The following is an 18,714-nucleotide window of genomic DNA, read 5'->3' on the forward strand; positions in this document are numbered from 1 at the left end:
AGAATTAATAATTGCCATTACCTGATTTCACAAGAGGACCAACAATGTACATTGCTATGGGACTTCCAAGATAGCTGCACATTAAGTAACAGCTCTTCCATTGTGAAAACAGAAACTAAGACAAGAGAAAGCCACTAAACTCATACTTTGGGGTAAATTTTAGTGACTGGCTAGTAAGTGCACTGCCTGGATGCCATCAAAAAAGAAATTCAGAGACCAGAAAGAAAATCAATCACAAAAGGTGAGGAAAAATACACTGGCTGGTAAGAATTCTGCAACTCTTCAGCAAAAAGCAGTGCAAGCTCCAGCTTTGTTCCAAGTCATGACTTCCAGTAACTTACATGAAAAAATAAGTCAAATATCCTCAGAGCCAGTTAAAATAAATGAAACAGTGTAGGAGTATATCAACTCAAATAACAAAAGGCTGAAAAAATGGAGGAAGCTATAAAAAGATATTCAGATGAGGTGATCTGCAAAAATTAGAGGTCAAAATGAAGAAAAGGCTGGCTGAATATGAGACTGCTCAAGAAGAGGTTTTCAAAAAAATAATAGAACTAGAGGACAGAGCACGTAGGGATAACCTGAGCTTTTCTGCTATATTAGAGAAGCTGGAAGTAACAGACTGTATTAATTTTATGAAAGCACAAATAAGCAACTAGACTGGTACTCTGCAGAAGTTAACTGAAAGGGCATATCGTGTGTATGCTCCAAACCTTGCCATGAGAAAGCTACCTAGACCTTTAATAGTAATGATGCAATCCTACCAGCAAGAAGGAGTTGATTCTGACAAAACTATGGCAGAAGGACAAAGTACTAAAAGTGTGAGACAGTAAATTGTTTTTGGAAAATGATTACTTACTGTACACCAGGTAGAAGAGGAGTAAATGTATTTCAATAATCAGGGAATGTTGTGAAGCAGGCATGAGAGTCAAGCTGCTGTGTCCAGATATTTTCAGAATTATCATTCCTGAAGGGACAAAATCATTTTTTGATGCAGAGCATGCTAAGGATGAAATACAAATTTTGTCCGACAAAAAGTGAATTATAAAAGAGGAGGAAATTCTGTTTCCTGTTCTTCTGCTAATAAAGATCACAGAGGGACTGTGGCCGTGAAAGACAGAAAAAAGCAAAGGAGCTGACAAGATGAACCAGGAATATATTAGAAATAAAGCAAAGACTGGATTTAAGAGATGGAAATCAACAGGAATAAAACCAGCAACTCGGAAAATGACAAATAAATGTGGGATTACAAAACATTAATTATATTTGTGAAACATGACAGAACTAGAAAACCTAGAAATATTGAACTTTTTTGTCTTTGTTAAACTTGTAAGGAACTCTAAAACATATGCTCTACTTCATTCATGGCATTAATGTTTGGAAGAACATTTAGGAGGGGGAAGAGTTAACTGCAACTAAAACAAAATCTTGTTATTAATAGTAGTGTTTTTATAATGCCTGATATAACCTGCATATTATAAAGTTTTCTCAGTTATTTTTGAGTGTAATGGGATACTAAAGTAAACAGGTGCCCTGTTTTTTTTTTTCTTTTCTTCTTTCTTTCTCCTTGTTCAGTTTTAAGAAAGGTAGGCACTGCAACAAAAAAGAAAGAAAAGTTTGGTCAAAAGAGCAGGATACAAGCAACACTGATGTGCTTTTTTCACTCTTGCATAGGGGAGTGACTGGATTAGGGCCCTTGGCTTGATCTAGTAATGTGTTTTAAGATAAAGCAAATAAAAAGAACATTGTTGAGCAAATAAATGAGTGCTTGTAGATGCAGCTCTGTATATGGTTCGCATGTCTCCATGGAGTCAATCTGATAAACAGCAATAAAAACAGTATACTTCTTTCTTTCAATGGCTAGGAGGTGTTTTCTGAAATCATTCAAGTGTTTTCCCAATTTGGGAGAGTAATAAAAATAAGCCACTATCAAATAGCACCTAGAAGAAACACAGGCTGTACTGTGCGTCTTAGCATACAGAACCTTCCTTTTAGGTTAACCCAAGTCTGTCAGTATGACTGTCAGTCTTGGACAATTGGCAACTGATTCAGGCAAATAAAACGGTTGGCTCCAGATGAAATAAGTATATTAAATGTATATTTTATCCATTAAATATACTTATTTTATCTGGAGCCTACCGTTTTATTTGCCTGAAACAGTTGCCAGTGTTTCATCTTTGGTTTATTTTTCGTTTTTGAGTTTTATTAGTCTTGGACAATTGTAAAACATCAATATTTGAAGATGTACATACTTTGGGTGTTAGTATTAAGTTAATAGGTTTTCGGGGTGTACTGGGGGCATGTTTGTTGTTTTGTTGTTAGAGGACTTTCAATAAAACAAAAAAAAAAATTGTAACGTGACATAGGCTCAAATGAGTATAACAAGAAACAACTTTATAAAAGATAGACCTGCCAAACATTAGTGTATGCATGTAATGCAAAAGCTGGAACAAGACACTTAAAAAAGTTGTTACACATAAAAGGTGGGAATAATAACTTTTTAACATAATGCATAATGACGCGTTCTATATTATCTTTAAATGTGAATGGTCTCACAGACGTATATAAAAAAGAAAGAGTAGTGAACTATATTACAAATAGCTATGCTACAGCAGACACACTTGGAAAGAGCTGAATGTGTGAGCTTGATAAAGAAAGGTTTTCAGGACAGTTATTCAGCTGAATACTTGGGACAAAGGAAAATAGTACTTAACTGCAAGAGGAGCTCCTATAATTATAGAAGAGTCTAAAAAAGATAATAATGGTACATTTGTAGTACTATGGGGCTACTGGCAAAGGAAGAGGATTATAATTGCATGTATTTATATTCCATCTAAAACTTGTACAATTTAAGAAAATTCTGGGAGAAATAATAGCTTTCAGCAGGAAATATTACTTATAGGTGGGGACTGGAATTTGATTTGCAGCAGTAAATATGTACCTGGAGGCCCAGAAAAAAAATACAACAAAGGAGGGCAGATTTTTTTTTTGGAAGAAATGTATGAAACTATTTGCCATGGAAGATGTGAATTCAATAGTAGTTCAGCGTGATTTTACATATTATTCCCCAAGATACAAAAACTGGTCTAGAATAGACATAACATACATTTCACAGGAACATGTGCATTTAATTGAAAGTTTTGATAAGCATAACTATTTCAGATCACACGCTAATAATAACTAAAATAAAAATGCAGGGTATTGAAATAAAAATGAGACACTGGTGCTTTCCCAACTATCTGTTGAAAAGAGAAGAATTTAAGAAATAGGTAGTGGAAGTTATTCTGGAGTTATTAGAAATGATAGAAATTTCTTCTGAAAATATAGCTAGAGAGGGGGATAAAATTAAAGTGGATTTTAAAACAGGGTGAAATGAAAGAAACAGAGATATGGTTAAGAAATAAGAATTATTTAGAGGGACTGACAAAGGTTAAAGTATTACAGAAAAGGGGGAATCTCACAAAACAAGAGGAGGAGCAATTGCAGAATGCTAAACAGAAAATAAGGGATTACATTGATAATATGTATTATTTTAGAAAGATTGCTGTTAACCAACTGTTTTTTGATAACTCCAGAGCACAAACACTTTTAACACAATGACTCAGGCAAAAGAAAGTAGAAATGATTGCTGCTAAGCTTAGGGTACCTATAACAAGGAAAATAATAAGAGATCCTGTACAGTTACTAGAAATATTTAAAAAATGTTATGAAAGTCTATATAAAGCAGAAAAATATGCAAATCAAGAAAAGGTACGAATGGAGGGTGGCGGGGGCAGGATGCTTTCAGGTTAGCAGCAGATTTTTACTGCTCTGCTATTTTATTTCTGACAGGAAATTATACTTCTAAGTTATCCTATTCATTTTTTTTAATCAAATTCTACTACTTTGAGTTGTCCAGAAGGATAATATCAAAAAATTATTTTCGTATACCAATATTTTCCTGCCAATTTTATCATCTTGAAAATCTATTCACCTATAATCTAGAATGAGTCACACAAAAACAAGCTCTCAGGACTCATTTCTCAGAATGGAACTTCAGTCTATTCTTGCCAAAATACAAGAACTTTCACTGAAGATGGAAAAAATGGACAACAAATTAGATACTTTTAAAGAAAAATTATCAAAACAAATAGAACAAATACAAGAGTCTTTAAATCAGCAGAGAATACAGATATCAGGGATAGAGGATGCCTTAAAGAAAATGGAAGGAAGATTGTCTGAGGATGAAAACAGCATAGAATTCTTACTGAAACAAAAAACTCTACTTTTGAACCAAATAGATGATCTGGAAAATAGGTCCCGGAGAAACAACATCTGCATCTTTGATTTACCTGATAAAGCTGAAGGGGGAAGTATGAAAAACTTTTTAACATCCTGGCTCCCTAAAATTCTTGACTTACCTGAATCTATGTCATTTGGCATTGAGAGAGAGAGCACACATCTTTGACTGTTTCCTGTTCTAAAAATAAGTAATCTCTGAGATCTACTATTGTAAGATTTATTTTTCTTCACAGGACAAAGAACTAATCTTAAAAACAGCCTGGACAGAATCTCCTATCAAGCTAGAGGATACAATAATAAGAGCTGACAAAGATTATTCTTCTGCTGTAATGTCCAAGAGAAAATACTTCCTGCCTTTAATAAAAGAACTTAAAAAAAAAAAGACAGATTAAAGTTCATAGGTTCATAGGTAGGTACTAGGCTATCTGTCCGAAGGCATTTATAAGCCTAGCCAGAAAGTGTTGGCTTTCGCCACCCCCTTAGATTAGTTCCCTGTGCCTCTGTCCAGCAGAGCCACTGAAGTGATACCCGAGGTAAACTCTCTGTTTCCCATCCACTCGTCAAGGTTTCTCTTGAAGAGTGTTAACAAGCAGCTCTGCCTAATGTAGATTGGAATCTTGTTCCAAAGCATGGGAAGTCCAGCATGTCCTACTTATTGTTGTGGTGAGGTTTAGATCCCTAGAGTGTGTGGCTCGAGGGGATATTGTTTTCTTTAGGTGGAGCATGTCCATCAATTCTGGGTTGGACATGGCCTTGTATGTCAGGCAGAGATCACCTCTGAGTAGGCGGTATGCAACTGGAGTTTCTTCAGTCGAGCTGCATAGGGCATCTGTTTGAGGCCAGTGATCCTCTTGGTGAGGTACTTCTGTGGTTTTTCCAGCTGTTGCAGGTGTCTTGTAAGGTACATCCCAAATGGGGCGTTATACTCTATGATGGATCTGATAAGTGATGAGCAGAGGGGCACAATGACCTCTTTTGATCTGGATGCGAACCCTTTTGTGATTAGATGGGCAACATAGAAGGATTTTCTAACCACTTTGGCAATGTGATTATCAAAGGAGAGATTACTATCTACTTGGGTCCCCAGATCCCTTATTACGTCTTCCGTATTTAGGGGATGACCACCTATGTGGTAGTTTGTGGGTACTTTGTTTTTTCCAAAGGGGATGATTATGCACTTTTTGGCATTTAGCTTGAGGCCATGATTTTGACACCAGGTATCCTTCTCAGTGAGACCCTTTCGGAGGATGTCTGTGTCAGCCGGAGAGTCAATTATAGCCCCTAGTTTGCAGTCGTCTGCGAACTTGTCAGCCATAGTTCTCCTGTGCTTCCCTGTACCTCTGAGAAGTATATGCCAAACAGGAGGGGTCCTAGGACTGAGCCCTGGGGAACGCCACTTGTAATCGGTTTAGAGTCAGACCTAGCTCCCGCAACTCTCACCATGTGGGTTCTGTCCGTGAGCCAGTTGGCAACCCATCTTGTGACATAGGGGTTTATTTTCAGGCTGGTGAGCTTGTCTATAATACCAGAATGGGGAATGGTGTTGAAGGCCTTTGCGAGGTCTAGGTAGGCTGTGTGTACCACCTTTCCCTCGTCTCTAGCCTTGGTAACTGTCTCAAAGAAGTCCACCAGGTTCAGGAGGCATGATCCGCCCCTAACAAAGCCAAACTGGGTAGGGTCCAGTGTTTGAAGGCTCCCAATGTCTCTGTTTATGAGTTCCATGATGATGCACTTCATAGCTTTGCAGACCAAACTAGTCAGGCTTATAGGGTGATAGTTCCCAGGGTCTGTTGTGGCTCCACCTTTGTGGTGCGGAATAACTGTTGCTGTGCACCACGCTATGGGTACATAGCCTGTGGAGAGGCTGAGTTTGAACAGTGTGTTTAGGTGAGGGGTTAGTTCGTCTTTGAGCTAGTGTAGGATGCAGCCTAGGACACCGTCCAGTCCTACTGATGTTGTGTTTTTGGCTTTGGAGAGGGCTGTTTTAACCTGATTGTCTGTGATTTCATGGGCTCTACATTCGTCTGGTATGGTTATGGGCTCTTTTGAGGGTGAGAGGGAGTGAAGTTTGCACTGAACCTGTCTGCCAGGATGTTGGCGATATTGGTCGGTTCAGTGTATTTTGTGCCGTTCTGCACCAACTCCAAGCAGATCTGAGCATTGCCACTTAGATTCTTGACATAACTAAAGAATGCCTTGTGGTTATCTTTGGAGTCCTTGGCAATTTTTCTTTCGAAGCTCGCATTAGATGATTTTATGAGGGATCGTAGTTTCTTGCTGATACTGATCAGAGATGTCTTCCCTTCTTGGGATTTTACTCTTTTCTGTACTAGTTTCCTCCTTCTGTTGTATAGCTTGTTCATGGCAGGGGTCTACCAGACTGGTTTCCTTTTCTTGGAGGAGTGAGTCTTGGTTTTGCTTGGGATAGCACAATCCATGCGTTCTTGTAGGTGCCCGTAGAATGCATTATTAAAGGATTTTGCAGCTTGGACAGCATTATCCTTTAGCATGGGGCTTTGAAACTTTCCACCTTGGTCTTAAGTAATGTGAAGTTTGCTTTTGAAAAGTTTTTCACTGCGGTTTCCTTGTCCGGGGGTGGGGGTGGGGAATGTGGATATCCAAAGTGATTTGTTGATGGTCATATCTAACCAGCGAGGGGTTGACCTCTGGTGTGGAACACCGGTTGCCCATGTTGGTGATGACCAGGTCCAATATGTTGTCACCTCTGGTGGGAGTGTTGACCAGTTGATCCAGGGCATTTGAGTTTATAAATTCTAGGAAATGTTGGGCGAGGGAGTTAGTACTTGAGTAGTTCTCCCAGTTAATGTTTAGTAATTGAAATTGCCCAATATTAGGGTGTTTGGTAGGACCTTTATGTTTCCCAGTGTTTCCAGAAATGTGGAATGGGGGTCTTGGGACATGGGTGATCTGTAGCAAGCTAAAATTTGAATTGCAGTTTTGCTCATTGTTAGTTGCACATGGATTATCTCTGAAGCATTGTGCTGTGCCACTAACCTGGAGGTGTGGGTATCCTTGATGAATATTGATTTGCCCCTGCCTTTTGTATTTTGGTCCAGGTTCTGTGGCCGAAATGTATGGTATGAATTTTAGCCTGGTAGTGCTGGGGTGCTCTCTGGAGCCTTAAACCAGGTTTCTGTTACTGCACAAATATTGATTTTCTCCATACTGAGGAGTGCCTCGAGTGCATGCATTCTGAGGTTTAGACTTCCGGCATTGAGTAGCATTACCCTCAGTTTTTTGTTACTTGTGCTATTTATGGTGGTGGGTTTGTCTTTTGAGCCTTGCCTAAAAAAGGCAGTATGGGGGTGGCAAGAGCCTTGGCCAGTATTCGAAAGCCTAAGGGTGACAGGTGCAAGCCGTCTCTGGCGAAGCAGCGTGGCTTGTCCAGCATGTCATCTCAGGTGGACAGACACTGGATCCCCTTTGAAGGACACCAGAAACTTAGCCAATTGCTGAAATTGATAATTTTGTTCTTTATACCGTGGTATCACTTTTGGTGAGGGCAGGATGGTACTCAGGGTCAGGGTCATACCGGCCTGGGCTACATGATCAGAGAGCTCTTCCATGTCTCTTTTCATGTAGTCCAGGGAGGTACAGCTCAGTTCATTCACACCAACATGGACAATGACAGAGTCATATTTGTACTTGTTCTGGAGTGACCTGAGTGCTTTGTTATGTGGCGGATCCTGGCACCTGGCAGACAGCTAACAGTAACCTTCTCCTTATTCAGCCTAGTGAGTGGGACGTCAGTGTGCCTGACTATAGAGTCACCTATTACTTGTATGTTGGGTATGTTATGTTGCCTTAAGGGCTGTGATTGTGTGGTACACTGGTTTTGTGAAGTGTGTGCTTCATGGTTTGTGTTGGGGGATGGAGGTTGTTTGGATGTCTGCTTTGGAGGTCTCTGTTGCTTTTGCAGATTTTTATTTACAGCCTCCAAGTATGTTTTTGTGTATTTATGTGTGTTTTTTGCCGGTGTTGGTTTAATGGGTCTACATGAGACTGGTGGTGTGATGCAAGTACTTCCCTTCTCCTCTTGACTGTCTGATCCAGTCTTGGGTTGAGAGAGCTTAGCCTCCAGTTTGGCTGTATAACTGCATCTCTCGCATGTATTAGTGTTTGGTATTTTCCAGCCAGACTTAAGGTATTTTTCCCGATGAAACCAAAACCTTTGAGGACATAGAAAATACTATGACATTCTTGAAATCAAAAATATGTAATAGATCAAATAGAGGATGTGGACTGGAATAACAGCTCTCTGAAGAGACAAGCTAAAAGAAATAGCTGGAAGATGAATGAAAGAAAGAACAAACTAAAAGAAAAGTGACTCTCTATTAAATTCAAATATTAGTCAACCTTCCATACAGTCGTATTTCTCCAGCAATAACTTCATATGTTTTTCTTTTAACATGATTACAATCAAAAGGAAGCCAGGTGTATTCTTCACTAAGGTAATTTATCATTTTATTATTTTTTTTCTTTAGTTTAATTAGCATAGGCATACATAAATTTAATACACACATATAAAATGGATTGCGAAAAAATAAAGAATAATTCTTTCATCATTAAATAACTTGTATATTAGCTTTACATTGCTGCATGCACTGCATGCAGGTCTCCTCTCTCTCTCTCTCTATATATATATATACATATGTGTGTGTGGTTTAAGTCATTTGTTTTTTTTTCATATTTCTTGGTTTAATACATAAAGTTGCAAATTACAGTCTTTTCAAAAATGTTTCTACATTACTTAATCTAGTTGTTTAGTCATTTTACTATTATTTTATTAATACTCATTTATACCTGGGCTTTTTATTAAAAACATGGCTATCCCATACTGAATTAATTAATGAAAATAATCTTGAACAGTTGGCAAGTATTCTTACATAAAACGTTAATCAAGAGAGTCACACACAAAAATTATACGTGAACAGTTTCAGTAATACATTGCACTGATTGCTAAAGATGTGTAGTTACAAGGCTAAGTTTGGAAAGAAAAATGTTCTGACTCAAATATATTCTTTTATTAAGCTTGTAACACTTTACTTTGCTGATGTGACCTGAGGCTACTAGTGGAAAGGTCAGCATGTGATCTATATGTACAGACGTCATGGATTAACCTCTGTGTATTAATGTATTGGACACTGCAGTCATGCAGTCTGGGGGTGGTAAACTTGGATGATGGTCAAGGCTGAGGGTTGTTGTTTCAATGCATAGCTTTGTTTTGTTTTGATGGCCTGTGGTAGAGATATTGTAATGTCTGTAGTTGTTTTGTATTTGTATTGAAACCATGCCTTAATACTAATGATGTGATGAATGTGGAGATGCATGCTTCGTTTGTTTGGATATTGGCAGATCTGATCGTGATCACATTGTGCAGTGTCGATTTTACTATACTAATGAAAAATTTGAGGAAGACAATGATGGTAAGGGTTTTGGTGTGGAGAGTGACATATATCTGGTAAAGGATGTTAGACAGGGTATCTGCTGTTAAACACATTATTGAAGATGGGATGTGGCTGTGATTTTGGGAACTGTATAACGGTTTTCATGGTGTAGCCCCCAAAGTGTAAAGACATGCACAAACGTTTTAATTATTTGTTTTTTTCTTTTTTTTTTTTTTGCTTTGCTTGTTAGTAGTGGTCAGAATGGTTTGGTGTTATAGTTGCTGGGATGGTGGAGAGTGGATATGTTTGTTTTGAAGGGATTCAGTTCATGTGGTGGTGGTTTGGTGAAAGAGAAATGACAGTTTGTTTTAACTGTGAGCCATTTAATTAAATGCAAATACATAGAGATTGAGCACTTACTTTCTTTCCTTGAAGTAGTTGGCTCTTTTTTGGTTTGAATCTGATGGGGTTTCCCACCTAGGTGGTGTCCTTTCTTACATGATTGTTTAAAAAACATGTACTCGCACAGGTCATTCAGTAAGGAAGTGGGTGCTTCAGATGTTTGATGTAGACGGTTGTAAGGCAAAAAAACTTAAATTTAAGGGCACAGAGGCAATTGATCACCAAGAACAGTTTCTTTTGTTAGTTGGTGGGGCAGCTAAGTGGTGAATCGGGTGGGCTGAGATGCAGTTTCTTTTAAATTTAGATGAAAGTGCTTATCACAGTGAACTGCATCTGACACTACTAAGCCACATTTCTGTTTGTCCAGTTTTTTACCTAGCTTTTTTTGTTGCTGGGCTTTTTTTACAGGCTGAGAATGACATTTTATGTTTCAAAAGCTAGTCTCAATTGTTCAGGTGAAGTCTAATTTAATCTCCCCTCTTCTTCCCTGCCACTTGATTTGCATTGAACGCTGTCCCACAATTTGTAATGGGAAATGACAGGTCCACACTGTGGTTCTTTTTACTGTTTCAAATTGAGATCAGCCAAACTATTAGATCTAATTAGATATCTACTGTTGCTAAATATCATCCTTAGACCTAGCTGTAGAGTTGATTCTAGATATTACTGTCCTATGTAAGGTTTTATATTTTTATGAAACAGATGTGAATCATTACTTGTCTGACACCTTCTCTGAGTCCAGTTTGGGAAAAATTACCCTACCAAAAGTAGAAAACTGCAGACAATGCAACTCTAATGATCACAAGAGCAGAGATACTTACTTATGAGTCATAATAAAAATAATAACTTCAGGAAGGAATACTATCCTGGGGATACAATAAACTTCAACTAGGTTTTGTATATATTCATGTTACTCAATGCATTTATATGAATACAAGCAGGGTTTCATGCTTGGCAGCAGAGTTGCCTGCCATGAAACCATGCAGAGTAGCTTGACCACAAAAAGAAGAAACATTCAAGTTTGTTCAAGGGAATCCTGCTCTGTGAGAGCATGCAGACAACCTAAGTGACCTCCAGGGTTGAAAATATAGCTATAATCTCAGTAAAGAAAGCATACTGAGTGTAATATACACTAAAACAAGTATTTATAGACTGAATTAATGGAAAGGGAGAATAAAACGGCAAGGGTAACATTAAGGAAATATATACTGGACAGGGAAAGTGTGCGGATGAATACTGGACAGGGAAAGTGTGCGGATGAAAATGTGCAAATTCATGAATGATAGGCATCAGTAAATAAGAAGAGGTGCATGGGAAATACAGAAATATTCTCAAAGACAGGATATGACAATATATGTAAACTTCCAAGACAAGTCAGTAACATAATATTATGCACATATTTAGATAGCACAATGTATTTAGTATTTGCATTAATGACCCCTTTACAGTATCATGATTGTGAATATTTCTTATGTTTGTCTTTCATTTAACTGTCTGGTGGCAAATATATAGTCTAAATGGCAATATAATTTCATGATGTAGAGAAATATCAAGAATACTTCATCAACAAAGTCGCATCTAACCGAGTTTGTTTGATATCAAGACTTCATGCAAACATCTGTAAAAGAATTAATGTGTCACTTGAATGCTCTTGGTGGCTTAGGGCAATATCTGCAGTATTGTTAGCAATGACACATTGATATAAAATACAGTGTCCACATTAATGCATATTTTTTGTAACTGTTATGCATTTTTTTTTCAGAGTAGTAGATGTCCAGTTGAGACTTTTTACCAGAATTTCAGTAGATTACTTTTCTCAACGGAAAGCTGACCTTTTCATACATCTCTTTCTTTATTCTGTTTTATACTGCATGCAACCTAAGTTTTTTTTCTAATGGCCATTATTATTACATACAGCCATTATTTAAGTAAAAAAGTGGTCTTAGATTATAAAATTATATATATTTATTCTAAGGTCTTCTAATGTTAACAGAAAATAGGAAGTTTTCTTGTTTTAGAATTTTGTTTAATAACATATATGGGGAGATATGTGTTTTAATAATATTTTATGCTATTAAATTGCCTTCTAAATACTGCCATTTTAAACAAAAGTTAAATCCTTTATGATGCTAACAGCACCACACAAAATATCTTTTTTGTTACTTTGATAAATATGTATAATATGAATGTATTTGGTTTTACCTAATAATGTAGCTGTGGCTTACAGTTGGAACAGATTTACTATACATGTTGTGATGGGGATGGTGAAACAACATGAGGATCACTGCCTTCAAGCATGTCGGCAAAAATGGGCTGCACAATTCCAAAAGCCAGTGTATTAAAAGTTACTCTGTGCTTACTATTCATTCCTGTATATTAATTTAGCTTTGGCTCAGATACAACATATTTACATACTGGGATTTAGGGTTGTGACTATTTAATATGTTTCTTAACTTTCTTCTTAATTCAGTACAAATAAATATAGGCATTATTAGATAGAAAATGGTTTTATCTATTGAGAAAACTTAAATGTTTAAGGTGTTTTTTAGAGTGTGATTTTTTTAAATAGTATTTTATTGTTTCTAGTAGCAGTGAGCTAGGGGACTTACTAATATTCCAAAACGTGCACGCTGATTGTCCAGCGTGCACGTTGTAAATCGACTTATACTAATGAAAAAAGGTCCAGTCACCCAGTCTTTTTCCATTAGTATAAGTCTCTCCGTTGCTTTTTTTAAAGCTGTCTCGCTATGTTAAACTCCTTTAACATAGCGACACAGTGTGTAAAAAGCAACGGAGATCTTGCTTTCTCCATTGCTTTTTTTTTAAACCTGTCTCTCTATGTTAAATGGGTTTAACATAGCGAGACAGCTTTAAAATAAGCAACGGAGATCTCCGTTACTTATTTTAAAGCTGTCTCGCAATGTTAAACCCATTTAACATAGCGAGACAGGTTTAAAAAAAAAAAAAGCAACGGAGAAAGCAAGATCTCCGTTACTTTTTACTGTTTCGCTATGTTAAATGGGTTTAACATAGTGAGACAGCTTTAAAATAAGCAACGTCTGACGTTGCAATGTAAGGCACAGGCTTGTTATCTTAAATGGAAAAAAACTGCTGTTCGGTATGGAACTGCAAAAAAAATTCACAATAGTGCTCTCTGCTGACCAAGTAAAGCATGTTGTAACCCTTTGCTCTAAAGTCGGCTCTAGCCTGTCTAGATGAAGACATTCTTTCTACTGTTTTAACCAAGAGTTAAATTGCTAGATTTAAACATGCAAATGTATTTGTATTGCTCTGCTTCCTGACCAGCTACAAGATAACAAAAGGAGATGTTAAGAATGTAAATGTAGTTTCTGTTAACCTGGGAACCCAGGGAAGTGTGAAGAATGACGTAATGGGAACCAGGAATGTGATTTTAAAAACAGAGAGAATCAGAGGGCATTAAGCATTCTTGTCTTGACCATCCAACTCGTCAGCACACTGCCTTGCTCTATACGCAAGTTATTTTAGACTTGTGTTTTTTCTTAGAAAGAGCTAGAAACTAGAAAGATTAGACTAAGGGTTTTTCTGTGATGTCAGAACTGTACTACTGAATTATTTTAAGTATTTCTCTGTGATCTCTGAACTCTTGACTAGCACTGTGTAGTAAGAAGTATTGGCTTGTGTTTTTATTATTTATTATTAAATATTTTAAAACCTTTCAACTGTGGCTATTTTGAGTAGAGATAAGTTAAGCTCCAAGAGTACATTGCATGTATATAAAGATCCTGTACCAAGTCACTCTAATAAGCCTTGACTGTTTAGTTATACTACCAATTGGATAATAATATTGCACAGTAATAATTGGACACCCTTTTAAGGGCCTTTGAGTAGTTGCTAAATATTAGCTGGGTGGTGGCAGTGATTTCTATCGTATAGTCTGGGTAAAAGGGGCATGGCTGGAGAACCTGTGCCAGCCTTCCCCAGTAGTGCCTGTGTGGTTGTATAAACTCTTATCTCAAAGTGTGTGTGTGTGTCAGCTACTTGCGCAGGGACACGAAGCACTGGTTGGACATTGAGGGTGTTTGAGGTTTTAGCTTGACCACTAGGCTGAGATCTGGACCCTATAGCTGTGCCAGTGGGGAGTCTTACTGGGGACCTGGAGAGCAAGGGAGCAACCAGCCCCAGACTGACTGTGATCTCTGTGTGCTCTTAAGGGAAATTGCACTTTACTGTGTGTATTTGTTATCCTTTCCTCCTATATGAGATGCCACTCACTGGTGTTAGTGGTGAGGATTGAGACTCCTTAATTGCTGGGCCAGGGCACAGGCATCACATATTAATTGTTTGGCAGCAGTGGGATAGCCACACCACATATTAATTGGTTGGCAAATACTAACTGGCTTGTAGCGGTGTGGGTAGAGGCAAGGGGACTAGTGCATGGAAACCTGACTAAGGCAGACCTGACTGCAACCTTGGTTACAGCTGCATCAGAAACAGCAACCAGGAGGGCAATCAGACTGGCAGTGGAGATATAATACCCTCAGAGAATAGACAGCTCAACCTTACTGCAGAGGACTTAAAAGTCCATCTGGAGCTAAAGAGACTTGAGTTGGAGGCCAGATTTTTGGAGATAGAAGCAGCTGAGAGACTGAGGAGTCTACAGGCTGAGGAGAATGAGAAACTGCTACACCTGGAAGCTGAGGAAAAGGAGAGGCAGAGACAGCATGAGAAAGAGATGCTGACTCTTTGCCAGAGTCATGGAGGTAATGGGGAATGGAGTAACTGGACCCCAGAAGCACAGCAGGTCAGTAAATTTCTTCCACAGTTTAAAGAGGGGGATAATTTTGATAGTTTCATTCATATGTTTGAGAGGGTATGCAAACAGTATGGGGTTGACCAAAGGCTCTGGGTATGGTTCCTGACCTGCTTACTTCATGGTAAAGCTGTAACTGTTTTGTCAAAAATGTCTGACGTTGCATGTTTTGATTATACTGCTGTTAAAAAGCATATGCTAGAATTGTTTACGCTAATACCTGAAACTTATAGGAAAAAGTTTCATGAACATAAATGCAAGGCAGATGAAAGTGTGTTTGAATATGTTGCTGAACTGAGCACTTATTTCCATAGGTGGGTGAGTGGATGTCAGGAAACCACTTTTGCAGGGCTGGCAGACCTTTTGGTGAGGGAACAAGCCCTTAGCACTTTGCTTGATGACATGAGGATCTGGTTAGCTGATAGACAATGTGCTACTTCAGATGAGTTTGGGAAGAAGGGATACGTATACCTGGCAAGTAAGGCAGCCCTGCACAGGAAAGAGACCCCCAGTACTGTTCATTGGTCTAAAGGAACCCATGGTAGGCAGCACAGACTGCCCCAACAGAATCTACCAGTAGCAGGGGAAGCCACTAGTCCAGGTACATGTCTGGCAGCTAGGGTTAAATGTTTTGAATGCAACCAGTGTGGCCATGTGGCATACAGGTGTCCAGGGAGGCAAAGTGGGGAACAAAAGGTGAGGGAGCCAGTAAGTGGGAAAGACAAAATGCAATAGTAGGTTGTCTTGGGACAACAAGAGTACCAAACTACCACTAGAGGTTATATCCTATTGTAGTGAATGGCAAAGAGGCCATTGCCGAGAGAGAGAGAGATATCATATTGTAGTGAATGGCAAAGAGGCCATTGCCGAGAGAGAGAGACAGCCTCTGATATAACCATTGTAAAGTCTGCAATGGTTACAGAGGAGCACTACTTGCCTGGGCAGTTTACTCCAGTCAGGGCTTTAGGAGGGATCCCATTCCAAATACCTATGGCTAGGGTTCACTTTGACTGGGAGGGTGGAAAAGGAAGCTAGCAAGTAGGTGTGTTTGAGGATATACCTACAAATGTCCTGATAGGGAATGATTTTGATAGTGTAGTACCTTGTGCTTGTGCAGTTACACGCAGTCAGGCTTGGAGACAAGCAGGTAAGTCTGGTAGGCTGGGGGAGACCCAGACAGACTGCATACTTGCAGCTAGGACTGTTGAGGTGGTTACTTCAGGGAGGGAGCTACTCTGTAGCAGTGAGACTGAAGATGAGCCACAGCAGCTTGTGGGTACTGATGTTCCCTTGGACAGAGGGACTGCAAAGGTAGAGGTGAGTAGTAGTACCCAGGCTGACAGTGAGGCACCACTGCCAGAGGATGCCAGATTTCCTGTGGAAAGAGAGCTGGGAAGGGTTACAAGGACAGAGTTGACACAGGCTCAGCTTTCAGACCCTACATTGCAAGGCCTGAGGCAGGTAGCTAGGGAGGCACTTGATTCTCAAGGAAAGGGGGAATCTGTATACTGGGATAAAGAGTTATTATATACAGACTGGACCCCTGAGGGAGGGCTAGAAGGTGAGAGAGTACAGCAGTTGGTAGTGCCTAGAGCCTACCATCTGGCACTTCTAGCCATAGCCCATGATATTCCCTTTGCAGGTCATATGTGCATAAAATGTACAAAGAGGCGTATTATGCAGAACTTCTATTGGCCTGGAATTTCCAGAGATGTAACAGGGTACTGCAGGACCTGTGAACAGTGCCAAAAGGTAGGCAAGGCAGGAGACAAGGTGAGAGCTCCGTTGATGCCTTTGTCTGTGATTGAGAAGCCATTTCAGAGGGTAGCTATGGATATTGTGGGTCCTCTGAGTACCCCAAGTTCCACAGGGAAAATGTAAATCCTAGTGGTAGTGGATTATGCTACATGATACGCTGAGGCAGTGGCTTTGTCCTACATTGAGGCAGAGAAGGTGGACAATACTTTGTTAGAGATGTTCAGTAGGGTAGGTTTCTCAAAAGAAATGTTGACTGACAAAGGTGCCAATTTCATGTCAGACCTGATGGCTTGTCTGTGGAAGTCCTGTAGGGTGAAGTACATGAAGACCACCCCCTACCATCCCCAGACTAATGGTCTTGTTGGGAGGTTAAACTCTACAAGCATGTCCATGCTACGGGCATTTGCAGATCAGTTTAAGAGGGAGTGGGACAAATGTCTGCCCCATCTGTTGCTTGCTTGCAAAGTAGTTCCTCTGGAATCCACAGGTTTTTCACCTTTTGAGTTGCTGTTTGGGCATAGGGTGAGGGGACCTCTAGATTTAATTCGAGATAAGTGGGAAGGAGAGTGCGAGTCTCTCCAGGAGTCTGTTATGGCATATGTCCTAAACCTCAGAACAAGGCTCAGGGAACTCATGGGCTTGGCCCAGGAGAACGTGGCAGAAGCCCAACAACAGAAAAAGGTGTGGTATGACTGGAATGCTCGAGCTAGAGAGTATGCTGTGGGGCAGCAGGTAATGGTTCTCATTCCTGTCAGACACAACAAGCAGCTTGGGAGGGACCCTACAAGGTGGTAAGAAAGGTAAGTGATGTTAACTACATGGTGGAACTGCTAGGCAGAAGGCAGGGGCTCAAACTGTACCATGTTAACATGATGAAACCTTACCATGATAGGGAGGCCCTTGTGCTGAGTATTTGCAGTGGATTGCAGGAGGAGTCTGAGGGAGATCTGAGGACTGATCTCTTCAGTGAGGTTCAGGCTGACACCTCAGTGGGAGGGGCAGCAATGTCCCAGCAGCTATCTCCTACCCAGGTTTGAGAAATCCGAGCAGTGTTGCAGGAATTTGGGGACATGTTCACTGGGAAACCAGGGTGCACCCACCTGGTACTGCACCAGGTGGATACAGGACCCCAAAGGCCTATGAGGCAGGCCACTTATAGAGTGCCTGAGAGAGTCAAACAGACTCTGAGGGAGGAGGTACAGGAGATGTTGGAACTAGAGGAGATTCAAGAGTCCAACAGTCCCTGGGCGTCCCCAGTGGTGCTAGTGCCAAAGAAGGATGGCAGCACCAGGTTCTGTGTGGACTACACACAATTAAATAGTCACACAGAGTCAGATGCTTACTCTATGCCTTGGACAGATGAGGCCCTAGAGTAGCTGGGTGGGGCTAAGTATCTTACAACCACTGATCTTCCAAGTGATACTGGCAGGTGCCCTTGACTTCCAGCGCTAGACAGAAGTCAGCTTTTGTGATGCCTTTTGGCTTGTATGAGTTCACCAAGATGCCCTTTGGGATGAAGAATGACCCAGCAACTTTCCAGAGGCTGGTAGATCATATCCTAGCAGGAGGGTTTGCCCTTGCTTCACTAGATGATATTGCCATCTACAGCCATTTCTGGCCAGAGCACCTTCAGCATGTCAGGGAGGTGCTGGGCAGACTACAGAGGGCAGGGTTGACTATTATGCCGAGCAAATGTCAGGTGGGTAAGGCAAAGATCTCCTACCTAAGACATAGAGAGGGGAGTGGTAATATAAGGGCAGAACCTGCAAAAGTGGAAGCCATTCAGGCATGGCCTGCACCTGTTACCAAAAAGCAGGTGAGGGCATTTGTAAGGACAACAGGGTACTACAGAAAGTTCATCCCTAGTTATAGAACCATAGTTGTTCCCCCGACAGACCTGACAAGGAAGAACAGGCCAGATAAGGTAGTGTGAACCCCAGCATGTGAACAGGCATTCCAGAAGCTTAAAGAAGTTTTGGGAGGACCCCCTGTGTTAGCCAGTCCAGATTACAGCAAAGAATTTATTGTGCAGGTGGATACTTCGAACCATGGGTTGGGGGCTGCACTTGGCCA

General features: G+C 40.0%; 1 protein-coding gene across 1 annotated transcript in view; it reads right to left on the reverse strand.

Annotated features, from left to right (window-relative positions):
* The window catches only part of IFT88 (intraflagellar transport 88), a 1,839,004-nt gene that overhangs the window by 250,268 nt on the left and 1,570,022 nt on the right, over positions 1 to 18,714 (reverse strand). The gene's annotated exons all lie outside the window — the stretch shown is intronic.

The sequence above is a fragment of the Protopterus annectens genome, chromosome 5.part1 (assembly GCF_019279795.1).
Source record: "Protopterus annectens isolate FY-2018-M chromosome 5.part1, PAN1.0, whole genome shotgun sequence".
NCBI lineage: Eukaryota > Metazoa > Chordata > Ceratodontiformes > Protopteridae > Protopterus > Protopterus annectens.